Raw genomic sequence first — 13672 nt, 5'->3', positions numbered from 1 at the left:
TCTGAAGCATGAACCTAGCAAGGAGTGAAGGTCAACTGCATAGCTGTAGCAAGGAGTGAAGGCCAAGTTGCCAAGAGCTATTGTCTGAATTGGTGGTCCATCCAATCACATTCTTGGAATCTCCTTCAACAAGGGAGGTCAATTGGATGGCTTTAACAACAAGAAGGGCTATTGTCTAAATTGCTCTGATATTTTTTCTATTTCTTTCATATCCTCCCTATTTGTTTAGTGTCTCACCTATTTATTTAGCTTGAAATTAATAGAATTTTATCCATTATTATTCTTATCTTGGTTTCCCTAAAAAAGAAAAAAAGATTGTAACCTTGAAATTTCCATTACAGAAAAAAAAATCATGATGGATGACACGTATGCCATTTCCAAAGGGAATATAGGTGGTATAAGACATCAAAAAAGGTACAATCTAGAGGTTTTAATAAATATAATGTCTTAATTAGTCTATTTTCCTAGTTAAATAGGATAATGGTTCAACCAGTAAGGTCATTTGTTGCTGACTATTATCATCATCATTTGATATTGTCATGTGCAACGCGCATACACTTTTACTAGTATATATATATATATAATGTTTTCAAAACCAACCTTGAACTAGAACCGCTTTGGCCACTAGTTTTTGTGTCAGTAGTTCAATCGTTTGGTTCAAATGAATGGCCCGTTCTGATTTAAAAAAAATAATTAAAATAAAATGGCCAAAAACCGTTGTCTAGGTCGACGATTTGACCACCTGCGTCAACGGGTTACTAACCAAGTCAATAGTTTTTTGCAAAGGAACAATTTTAGGGTGAAATGGAACCAGTTGCCTGGTGGTTTCTAGGCCAAACGGTCTGACCATCCATGTCAACGACGGTTATGTGTGTGTGTGTGTGTGCGTACGTGTGACAATAGTAGCACTTGTTAACATTTCAATTTGATATTTGAAGTATATTTGTTATTTATGCAAGCATGTATAGTTACTTGGGCTTTCTAATTGCATTAAGTCTAATAGAATGACCCAAATCGTATTAAAAAACAAATCAAATCAATAGATTATAGTATGAAAAATTCTCAGACCAAACCAAACCATTTTAATATAGAAACCAATTAAGTACGATTTGATTTGGTCTGAGAATTTTTTAGACTATAATTTATAGATTTGACTTGAGATCTTCTCCAAACCAAACCTAATTGACTATGAACGTGATCGGATCAGCTGCCCACAGAATGTGCCGCGCCCCATAGCCCATCCCCTTCGTGCACTGGGAACATCTCCCGTGCACGAGTTCGACTTCAGTCAGTGCAAGGTCATGCTCACACCCTTTGAACAGCCTACTGCAACCTTGCATTGAGAATATATCCCCATGAAATAAAACACGTAAGTATGGAGATATTCCCAATGCAAGGCTGTAAAAACTATTAGAAAGGAAGTTGCACTGACAGAAGCCAATCTCAGTAAAAACTTCTACTCTAGGCACACACCAATATTGTTAAACTTCTAATGGTGAGCTTCCTTGGCACAAAAAAGGGGTGAGAATCCTAAGATTGTTGATACTTGATAAGGCATTTTCAATTGTCTTGCACGTGCTAGATCAGCTTCTCATGGCTACTTTACTCTTGCAAAAACATTTATTTGACATCACAATTTAAGTAGGCATTGCATCACTATTTCAACTAAAAGTAGGTTGAACCAAACATATTTTTCGACCAACAAGCTTAAACCATTGAGCCAAGCATCACCACAATGCACAATTATTTATTATAGATTAAACACAGATGTGCCAATTTAAAAAAAATATATTTTTATTTTTATGTTTTTAAAAGTTTTAGTATTTTATTTTGGCATAACGGGTTGATCCAATTGACTCAATTGGTTGAATTGCTTACCTACCAATTGAAAAAAAAAGTTTTATATAAGTTTTTGTACAATTGAAATTATTGTTTATGGATTTAATTAACTGGAAAGGTAATTTTGAATAGAGAATTCAATGAAAGAATGAGAATTAATACCATGGTTTTTGAACTGCTATTGATTCGGGCGGTTGAACCATTTGGCCCGGGAACTTTCTAGGCAACCGGTTCCATTTTACCTTAAACCCAGTCCTTGGCAAAAAACCATTGAATTGGTCAACGGTCCATTAAGATGAGTGGTCGAATTATCAATCCGTCGATTCGTCCAACGGTTTTGACCATTTTTAATTTTTGTTGTTAGAATAGACCATCTATTCGAATCGAACGATCAAACCATTGACCCAAAAATCGATGGCCAAAATGATTTCATTTTTGGGTTTTTTTTTAAAACATGATTAATACCATAAATACAAGTTTAATGAAAAAGGAATAAAATGAACTTAATAATTGGATTCGCCAACGGGATGGTTCAAAGTCTGGGATTTGAATCCCGCCATTGCCAAAATTTGGGGAGTGGCATACGCTAACTTCATCTAGATAAAGGCATCCCAACCCACGAACCCGATCCAACCAGAAAAGTGGGTTAGGTTCCCGGTCCCCTATATAGCCACCCGAATTAGGTGGCATGACCCAAAAAAAATTTGGGTCAGGTTGGGTCACGAGGTCACCACCATGTTACCTCTTTTCACACTACTAACTTTTCAAATCAATATTGATTTGGATGGTGGAATTGTTAGAATCAGACGATTAAATCAACTCGTAAAATGTTATTGACTTAGTCAAAGATCAACTGACCCGACCAGGTGAACCATAACCCATCTGACCTGTGGGTCAATCCTAACCTAAATGTTTAGGTTAAGTCCAGTCTTTGATGACCCAATCCGATTATCCGGTCTAGTTTTCAGAGAACATCATTAACATGAGAATTCACATCTGCGCCCTACAGGGCGCACCCACTAACGACCAACAGCACATCATATTGGGAACATCTCAAATATGAATTGTTTTTATCTACCACGTGGCAATACTTTGGTCACGTATAACTGATCAACTACGAAAGATGTCCTCAATGCACGCCTGCGATGCTGCGATGCGCTATGAGGATGGTGTGAGGCCCGCTTTATCAGGAGCAAATTCGATCTCCTCCTTTATCCGTCAGCAGTCAGCACCTGTATTGGACGAGACGCTTTTCAAGTATACAGCATCTCACTGGCTCGAAAACAGACCAAAGAGAGGAAAGAGGACTGAAGAACCGAGAAGAAATGGCTCTGGAGCTCTTAAGACTCCCCCATCTCACGTTCTCCGAACTTGTTCCTGTTCTACAGATCACACAGTCGACTATTTCCCGGTAATATTTCCATTTTCCTCTACTGTCTGTCTATCTGCTTTACACTGACTCATCTCATTTCTCTCACTATGTTGTCTTCCTTTCCTCAGAGTCACAGAAACGCATGCACGTTTCTGTACATCTTTCTCTAGTCTAGTATAGTTAAGTAAGCAGAATCCCTTTTATCCCTTCAGAGAAATGACACCCCTTTTATTGAATCGTCCAATTTATCCTTATCTGGTTCAATGTTTGAAATTTGATTAAACTTTTGTGTAGTTTTCTGGAAATTTGCAATTATCTGACCAACAATCGTGTCGTCGTCTTCTTTGGTTTTGTATTTCTGGGAATTAGAAAATGGTTTGAGATTAATTTTTACTCCCTTTGCTTGATTTTTTAGGCATTTTTCATATCCATACTCCCATTTTCCTTCTTTATGTTGCTAATGGAATGAACTTGTTGCTAGGAGACAATTTGACTCGTAACTCATCTCATTCAGTTTGAACAAAAGAAAAACTTCCAGAACTTTTCACGTTTTAGTGCACGAAAAATGCCAAAGGCTAAGTCAATATCCAGTCCACCCCTCCCAAGACCCCGATTATCAGGGACCAACATTGGGTAATGGCCCTCCTCAAGTCATCTTAATCAGTAAGGACAAGTGAAGATTTTACATAATTGTGCATAGCCTTCTTAATTTTTGACTCCACTAGACTAACCCGTTGCATTCTGATTTGGAAACTAATTTTTGTTTAATTTCCTATCGTTTTTTGACATTTTGATATTTTATAAGGTTTTACAGTGACGTGGGTCTGTACCCATATGCGTACTGTAATCAGATCCTATGCTGTTTCAAAGTCTGGAAGCATACAACCACCTAAGAAGTAAGATTTGCATTGCTCACTTTATTGCTTGTTGACTTACTGTTTCAACTTTCAATTCTGTTTTCTTTTCATGGGTTGTTTAAAACTATGTCCAAAATCATTACTGTTACTTAGTTGTCATTATGAATTTCTTCTTTTGACCATCATTGATTGTTTATTTCTGTTATATGCTGAAATTTACTTTTTGTTCTTTTGGTTGTTGTTGGTTAACATAAGAACTTTCTATTGGCAACAAATGTTATTAACTCTTGTTCTTATTGGCCAAGGAAAAAGGAGTTAAACTAGTATGGTTCGACTTATGAGGGTATTCCTTTCTCATTTTCTTCTTTGATGAATAATGTGAAAATGATTACTATTGATGAGAATAAGAGAAGTACCATCATAAACTACATAATTCAAGGGATTTGAGTAATATTGAATATTAATACAAGAAGAATTGCTAAACTGTGTCTACTCTGTTCTGGACACTGTGATCTCCAATACAAATCCAATCTTCCCACCTTTTACTCTAGGCAAACTGTCTGAGTTGGCTGATCTTGTAGAAGACATCTGAACAGAAAAGAACTTGCCTCTCTAAGGGACATGGAAGAAGTTAGGTGAATTCACTATCAGATCCCTTTCAAAGAAGCTATCTAATCCAGCAATAGATGCTTTCCAGATAAAGTTGTTCTGTAACCTAGTTGTGCCTCCAAGGATTGCTTTCATGGTTTGGACTGCCTGTTGGAACAAATTTCTTACAAGGGAAAACCTAATCAAGAGGGGTGTGGAGGTCCCTTTCACAGGCTGTATATTTTGCAATCAGGAGGTAGATTCACTGATTATACCTTCATGCATTGTGACTGCAGCAGGAGGATCTGGAATTGCTTCCTCAACTCCCATAATACAAGTCGAGTATTTCCAAGGTTTGATATCGAAACCCTTGAAGGATCATCCATTGTTGGTATCAATAGGAGTGGGGTTTCAGCGTGGAAATCTATTGTAATTTATTGCATAAGCTGTCATTTGGACTTTGCCTGAATGAAAATTTCCCTGTATATTATTTACTGACTACTGTCTATTATCATTAATTTAGTAGCAAGGAATGCATTTAACTTTTTGTGATGGTACAGTCTCGGTAAAAGAACTTGCACCAAATTTATGCCACTAACAAATAAAAATATTCTACTACAGTGGTACTGAACTGTTTGATCACTTTTTTTATGGCCAAAACTGTTTGATCACTTTTTTATAGCAAAAAAGGATGAAGTTTAAGCCACTCTTCAAGGGATGAAATCACAAAAGGATTTATCATAAAGAACTTGTACTAAACTAATGCCACTAACAAATAAAAATATTCTATTACAGTAATATTGAAATGTTTAATCACATTTTTTATAGTCAAAAAGGATGAAATTTAAGCCACTCTTCAAGGGATGAAATTGCAAAAGGATTTACCATAGAGGAACTTTTTTGTTGAAGGTGACTCAATGATCATCATGGTCCGTGGATTGGATATGAGGAGATCTTCTGAGTGGCTTTCTTATCTCATGAATCATACCTAAGAGTTGGTTTTGGAGATGGAATGAACAACCCAATGCCCTCTTGGAGGAGAATAAATCAGGCAAAGTATGGAGAAAGCAATTTGAGTTGGGAGCCAGCTGAGACTAATTTGCCTTATGGGTGTGCATTGTGGAGGGGTGTTCAGAAATATCTAAGTGATTTCAGAAAGGGAATTAAGTATGTGGTGGGAGATGGCTCGAGGATAAAATTTTGGTATGATCCCTGGCACGGAGACCAACCCCTTAAACAGCTCTTCCCTACACTATTTGAGATCACATCTGTTCCTCCCCAGATCCCATATTGGTGGGCGTGTACTGGGCTGCCCTTCTTGATTGCTGAAGCTTTTTTCCAAGGAACAAGTTCAAGTGAGTGGTGTCCGATTTTTTGATGAAATCTAAATGACTGGGAGATAGGGCAGTGGATGGAACTAATGCAAATGTTGGCAATTCCACACCTGATCAGACAAGAAGAGATAAAAGGTATGGTTACTGGAAAAGTCATGATTATTTTCAGTCAGATCTTTTTACAACAGTTCAAATGAGAGTGTTGGGGAGTTGGAAAGATTTCCAGAGGCCATTCTGTAGTCCCTTCCAAAGTAGCCTTTGTTGACAGGTGTATTATATGTACCGTACACAGGTTTAGTGCCTGCAGGGGTATTTTCGTAATTTTGTAGACCTCTCGTATTGTACGGCCAGCATAGTATAAATACAAATGCTTCACTTTCATGAAGCAGTTCTTTTGAGGCCTTAAATCTGCAGCCTCTTCTCTTCTTCTTCTTCTTCTTCTTCCTCCTTCCTTTCTTCTTCTTCTTCTTTCTGCTCAACTTGGTATCAGAGCGGAACCGACCAGGCCTGAAAACAACCAGCTGAGGCCTCTCTCCACTGCTGCGTTGATGCCATAGTCCTGATGCTCGAAGACAAGGAAGAGGAAACATTCTCTAGTGCCGCGGTTAGTCTCCACTGCTGAGTAGGGTTCTGCTACAAGAAAGCTGACTGTTCAACTTCCTAGCGCAGAAAAGGGTTCTGCTACAAGTTTTTCCCTTCTTCACTCTCCAGCTGGAGTTGCTCGGCTAAGAAGACTGTAGAAAACCATCCCAGAGGTTCAAATAAGGAATCTGGCCTGCAGAGAATATTGGATCCATGAGTGTACTGCTTATTCACAGTTCGGGTGACCTAGGTACTGAACTGAAGTTTCTCTGTTTATGGCTCTCTTCTTGCACTATTTCGATGGACTGTTCATGTCCTAAAATCTGAGTAAGGACTGTTCGGCTATTGTTTTTCCCTCCAATTGTGTGTTGCTCTATTAGCTCTCTAAGGGAATGTTGATGAACCCTAAACCCTAAGTGACTGTTCGGCTGCCCTGGAAAGTGAATATCAGCCGATTAGGTGTGGTGAACCAACGCCTGTGTTGCTGCTCCTACTGAGAGAGCTTCATGAAAGTTGTAAAACTATAGGTCATTCAGACCTAGTTACACTGCAAGTGCAGTGTTCGTATTATTGTTCTGTGGACTCGTACAAAGTGTAGGTCATACAAACTAGTACTGCAGCTGTAGTGTTTGTGTTTGGTTCTCTGTGAAACCGAAAATCAGTAAGTGCCTAGTTGTGGACTGTAGCAGCTCCGTTAGGCAGTGTGCCTTTGTTTTTTGTGTACTTCTAAACCTAGAATCATGAATTGTGAAGATTCAGCTATATCCAGAATCTCCACAATTCTGAATGGAATGAGTGGGAGCAGTGACCTATCCTTCCCTATGACTGTTGTTCCTCTTGATGGGTTAAATTACCTAGAGTGGTCAAGAGGGATCAAGTTATACATAACTGCAAGGGAAAAAACCGGCTACATAAATGGAATGATCAAAGAACCACCTTCTGGAAATGCAGAACATGATAGATGGGATCAGGAGAATAGTATGGTTATGTCATGGCTTTTGATCTCCATGCAACCGAAAATAAGGAAGAAATTCATGTGGGCTGAAACTGCAAATGAGATATGGGAACAGGCAAAATCCACATATTCTGAACTTCAACAAGGGGATCTATAGAAGAAAGCAGAAGACAAGGAAAAATTATGGTGCACAAATTGTCAGAAGCCCCGGCACACCGAAGATACTTGTTGGGATCTCTATGGGAAACCAAAGTGGGCTCAGGATCTACCTAAGAAGCAAGCCTCAGATGTAAGTAGAAGGCCCGGGCAACAAGGTACCCAAAAACACCACATGGCCAACATGGTTACTCGGGAGAATCAGCCCCCCACTTCTACTGTGACTCAAACACCACATGGCCAATATAGCTACTCTGGATCTGACCCAAGGGAGGATATTGTAAACTCCTTCCGTGACCATTTGGAGCTTTATGGTAGAGCAATTCGCCAGGTGGATGCTCCTCCCACCACCTCTTTTGCATCCACATCAGGTAATCCTGCCACAGCTTTCCATGTTGCTTCTCAATACCTTGACCCTCCATGGATCATTGATTCTGGAGCGTCAAAACACATGACTGGTATGTCCTCTTACTTTCAAACTTATCACCCTCTTTCTGGAAAAGATAAAGTGAGATTGGTTGATGGATCATACACTTCCATAGCTGGTCAAGGAACTCTCTCTCTTCCCTTCGGCTTTACTCTTTCTGATGTTCTTCATGTTCCAAAATTCCCTATGAATTTGTTCTCAGTCAGTAGTGTTACAAATTCCTTAAACTGTTATGTGACTTTTTTCCCTTCCTATTGTGTGATTCAGGATCTGGCCTCGGGGAGGACGATTGGTAGGGGACGTATGGTTGATGGACTCTACATGCTGGAGAATACGACTGCCCTTCATGTTACAGAGTCTATGAGCCAGTTCAAAAAAAGTAAAATGTATTTGTGGCATTGTCGTCTGGGTCATTTGTCCTTCGAGACCTTGAAAGTTGTTTTCCCAGAACTGTGTAAGTCAGTGTTTGTTTCTAATTTTTCTTGTCAAATGTGTCAGTTAAGCAAGCATCGTAGAACTCAATTTTCTCAAAGAAATGGTAAATCTGAGTTTCCTTTTTACATTGTGCATTCTGATGTGTGGGACTCTGTTACTTTACCTTCTGAGAGTGGCTACAAGTACTTCATTACCTTCATTGACGATTATTCCAGATACACTTGGGTATATCCAATGCGAACCCGTGAGGAAGTACCAAAAATTATCCAAGCTTTTCAGCGGATGGTCTTCACCCAATTTCAGACCGAGATTCAAATATTTCAGTCAGACAATGCAAAAGAGTTTTTTCATAGTGACCTCACGGAGTTCTTTGCTTCACATGGCTCACTTCATCAGAGTTCTTGTGCCCGCACGCCACAACAAAATGGTGTGACTGAACGAAAGAATCGACACCTCCTTGAAGTGGCACGGGGTCTACTACTCCACATGGATGTTCCCAAATGATTTTGGCTTGAGGTTGTCCTTCGTTTTACATACCTCATTAGCCAAATGCCCTCTCGTTGGTTAGAGTACAAAGCCCCACATCAGCTCCTCTTTCCTAAGGCCCCTCTTCTTTCTATCCCTCCTCGTGTTTTTGGTTGTCAGTGCTTTGTCCAAAACCTATCTCCCACCCGAGGGAAATTGGACTCTTGTGCTATCCCGTGCAAATTTCTTGACTACTCATTCTCTCAGAAAGGGTATCGTTGCTTTGATCCTGTTTCTCAGAGATTCTATGTCTCCATGGATGTTACCTTCTTTGAAGATGAGCCCTTCTTTCCTGTTTCTCCTCAGGGGGAGTGTAGACACGAGGAGAAACTGGTTCAACTTCCTCCTCTTCCTAATCCTTCTCCTCCTTCCCCTTCTCCTTCTAATCCTCCACCTTTCTGTGTTTTTTCTTGTCGTCGTAAAGGCCAACCAGGTTCAAGAGCTGTGGAGAATCCAGAAGCTGTACCTCAAGTGCCATCAAATTCCTCGGGGGAAGATCATACTCACTCAGGTAACTTGATTCCCAATGATGGTCCTGACCTCCCTGTTGCTAATGATCTTGACCTTCCTATTGCCCACAGGAAAGGTGTTAGGTCGTGCACCACTAAACACCCCATTTCCAACTTTGTTTCCTATGAGAACATCTCACCTTCATTTCGTGCCTTCCTTACCTCCATTGACAGTATCCCTATTCCCAAGAATGTGGCAGAAGCTCTCTCAGTACCAGAATGGACAAATGCCATGAAGGAAGAAATTGATGCTCTTCATAAGAATGGCACGCGGGAACTTGTTGAACTCCCTAAGGGAAAGGATCTAGTTGGATGTAAATGGGTGTTTACTGTTAAGCATGGGGCTAATGGAACCGTGGAGAGGTATAAAGCTCGTTTAGTGGCAAAGGGTCTTACTCAAGTATATGGAGTTGATTATGCAGAAACCTTTGCCCCTGTTGCCAAAATGAACTCTATTAGAGTACTTTTCTCTCTTGCTGCCAATCTAAATTGGGATCTACACCAGCTCGACATCAAGAATGCCTTCTTAAATGGTGGCCTTGAAGAGGAAGTTTATATGGTTCAACCCCCCGGTTTTTTGTCTCAAGGAAATGAACAGAAAGTGTGCAAATTAAAGAAGTCTTTATATGGGCTGAAGCAATCACCAAGGGCTTGGTTCAGCAGATTTCATACTGCAGTTCAGCAGAGGGGATACAAGCAATGTCAGTCAGATCACACACTGTTTGTAAAAAGGGTAGAAGGTAAAATGGCTGCCCTAATAGTATATGTGGATGACATAATTGTTACTGGTGACTGGAAGGATGAAATTCAAAGTTTGAAGGGCTTCCTTGCCACTCAGTTCGAAGTGAAAGATCTAGGACCCGCAAAATATTTCCTTGGAATTGAGGTTGCCCGATCAAAAAAGGGTATCTTCATCTCCCAAAGAAAATATGTCCTAGACTTGCTTAAGGACACTGGAAAGATTGGGGTTAAACCAGCCGACTCTCCCATTGACCCCAACCATAAGTTAAGTGACAGCCAAGGTGAACCTCTTAAGGATGTGAAGCAATTTCAGAGGCTTGTAGGGAGATTGTTGTACCTCTCTATGACTCGTCCAGACATAACATATGCTGTTGGTGTCCTCAGCCAGTTCATGCATGCACCTAGGTCCACTCATCTTGAAGCAGCAGAGAGAATACTGCGGTATCTTAAGAAGTTCCTGGGTGCTGGCTTATTATTCCAGAAACATGGACATTTGAGAGTTGAAATTTACACAGATGTGGATTGGGCTAGATCTCAAAGTGATAGAAGGTCTACTAGTGGTTACTGCACCTTTGTAGGAGGGAACCTTGTTACTTGGAGGAGTAAGAAGCAAACCGTGGTTGCTAGATCCAATGCTGAAGCTGAGTACCGTGCAATGGCACACGGAGTAGTCGAAGGTATGTGGATAAAGAATCTATTGGGAGAGTTGGGTTTTCCAGTAGACAAACCCATGACTCTACTCTGTGACAACAAGGCAGCTATAAGTATCGCTGCCAACCCGGTACTATATGATAGAACAAAGCACATTGAAGTTGACAAGCACTTTATCAGAGAGAAAATCATCACAGGCGAAGTATGCACTCCATACATCAGCTCTGAAGACCAACTAGCAGACATCTTTACAAATGGGCTAAACCATTCCAGACACCAAGATCTTTGTGACAAGTTGGGCATGATTGATATCTATGCTCCAACTTGAGGGGGAGTGTTGACAGGTGTATTATTTGTACTGTACATAGGTTTAGTGCCCGCAGGGGTATTTTTGTAATTTTGTAAACCTCTTGTATTATACGGCCAGCATAGTATAAATACAAATGCTTCACTCGCATGAAGCAGTTCTTTTGAGGCCTTAAGTCTGCAGCCTCTTCTCTTCTTCTTCTTCTTCTTCCTCCTTCCCTTCTTCTTTTTCTTTCTACTCAACAACCTTTTTGAGGTGGGATACAACTTTAGGGAAGTGTTTAACAGCGGATGCCTTAGCAAGAAAAGGTTTGAGGGTGGAATCTAGTAGATGTGTAATGTGTAGGGAGCTTCCAAAGATTTGGATTGACAGATTAATTCTCTAGTCGGCCAGCCTTTATTTATACTTTTCTAAATAAACAAGAATTACTCTTATGCCCTCACCTATGTGAGAACCACATCAGCTAAATAATTAACATATAACTTAATATAAAAGGTCTATACTACCCTTCTACAGCCGACTCTAACACTCCCCCTCAAGCTAGTGAATATATGTCATATAGTCCTAGCTTGTTACATATGTAGTCCACTCTTTCCCGATTCATCCCTTTGGTAAATAGATCTGCCCATTGATTTCCTTCGTTCACATATATTGTACTTATCACTCCATTAAGCACCTTCTCACGTACAAAGTGGCAATCAACTTCTATATGTTTCGTCCTTTCATGAAACATTGGATTGGAGTTGCCCATTGATTTCCTTTGTTCACATATATTGAACTTATCACTCCATTAAGCACCTTCTCACGTACAAAGTGGCAATCGACTTCTATATGTTTCGTCCTTTCATGAAACATTGGATTGGAGTTCATATGAACTGCAACTTGATTATCACAATATAGCTTCATAGGAGTATCAATCGAGTCTCCCATCTCCTCTAGGAGATGCTTCGACCACACTAGTTCACATGTTGTGTGTGCCATGGCTCTATATTCAGCCTTTGTACTGCTTCTTGCTACCACTGTCTGCTTCTTACTTTTCCATGTCACTAAGTTCCCACCACGAAAAGTGCAATACCTTGTAGTGGACCTTCTGTCGGATATGGAATTGTCCCAATCAGCATCCGTGTATCCCTTTATCTCAAGACTTCCAACAGTCTTATATAACAAACCACGACCTAGAGCTCCCTTCAAATACCGCACAATCCTTAGGACCGCCTCCCAATGTGGAATTTGAGGATTCTGCATAAACTGACTCACTACATTGACTGCAAATGAGATATCAGGTCGAGTGATAGTTAGGTAATTTAGCTTACCCTCCAACCTTTTGTACCTTCCCGGATCCTCAAACTCCTCACCTGCATCACTACTCAACTTAACATTTGGTTCCATGGATGTTTTAGCTGGTCTAGCACCTAACAACCCTATTTCTTCTAGCAGATCAAGGACATATTTCCTTCGGTACAGATTAATACCATTCTTGGACCTCGCTACCTCTATCCCTAGGAAGTATCTTAATTTGCCAAGATCCTTTGTCGCAAAGTGATCATGCAAGTAAGTCTTCAACCTGTCAATCCCTAGTCTGTCACTACCTGTGATAACAATATCATCTACATATACCACCAATAGGATCTTCCTAGCATTGGATTCATAGTTGAATATGGAATGGTCAACCTGACACTGTTTCATTCCAAACTTCTTCACCACTTCACTAAATCTCCCAAACCACGCATGGGGAGATTGTTTAAGTCCATAAATAGCCTTTTAAGTCTACATTACCTTGTCACTCTCCCCCTAAGCAACAAACCCTAGTGGTGTTTGTGTAATCGAACATAGCAACAAGAGTGGTGAGGTCCCATGTATTAGTACGAGTCAAGGCCGAGAGTTCTTCTTCCATTGCTTGGCGCAACCCTAGAGAAGTGAGGGCTTCCTTGACATCATTGGGAACAAACACAGAGGATAACATAGAAACAAACTAGCGATGGGAAGCCGAAAGGTGAGGTACAAAAACATAATTGGAAATGGGGTGAAAAGTGCAACTGCATTTAACTTTACGCAAAGCAATAGGGAGATCAAGGTCAGAAATGGGGGGTGGTAACAACTGTCGGATCTGTCAACAGTGATGAAGCTGGAGGAGACGGTGCTTGACGATGTGTATACACTTGTCGGATAGGTGGTCGTTCTGCAGGTAGTTGCACTGGAGGCAAAGACTTGGTCACAACTGGAACAAGGGGAACGAGGTCCTCAACTAGAATTGGAAGAGGAGGTGATAGCAACAGAAGAGAAGAAACATCCAACTTGGAGAAGAAAGGAACAAACTCAAAGAATGTAACATCAGTATACACAAAAGAACGTCAGGAACTAGGATTATAACATTTATACCCTTTTTGAGTCCTG

At 40.3% G+C, this 13672-nt stretch overlaps 1 pseudogene across 1 annotated transcript in view; it reads left to right on the top strand.

Annotated features, from left to right (window-relative positions):
* Window positions 1–3048: 3048 nt before the first annotated feature.
* LOC104593366 (uncharacterized) overlaps window positions 3049–13672 on the top strand; it is a 38667-nt pseudogene continuing 28043 nt past the window's right edge. Inside the window, exons 1-3 of the transcript XR_016078950.1 lie at window positions 3049–3250; window positions 3693–3844; window positions 4026–4107. The product of XR_016078950.1 is annotated as an uncharacterized LOC104593366 (transcript). The remainder of the gene's footprint in view (window positions 3251–3692; window positions 3845–4025; window positions 4108–13672) is intronic.

Source organism: Nelumbo nucifera, chromosome 7 (assembly GCF_055504915.1).
Source record: "Nelumbo nucifera cultivar China Antique chromosome 7, China Antique-T2T, whole genome shotgun sequence".
In the NCBI taxonomy this organism is placed as follows: Eukaryota; Viridiplantae; Streptophyta; class Magnoliopsida; order Proteales; family Nelumbonaceae; genus Nelumbo; species Nelumbo nucifera.
Note: the sequence above shows the minus strand (reverse complement) of the source record. Positions and strands in the feature narration are given on the sequence as shown.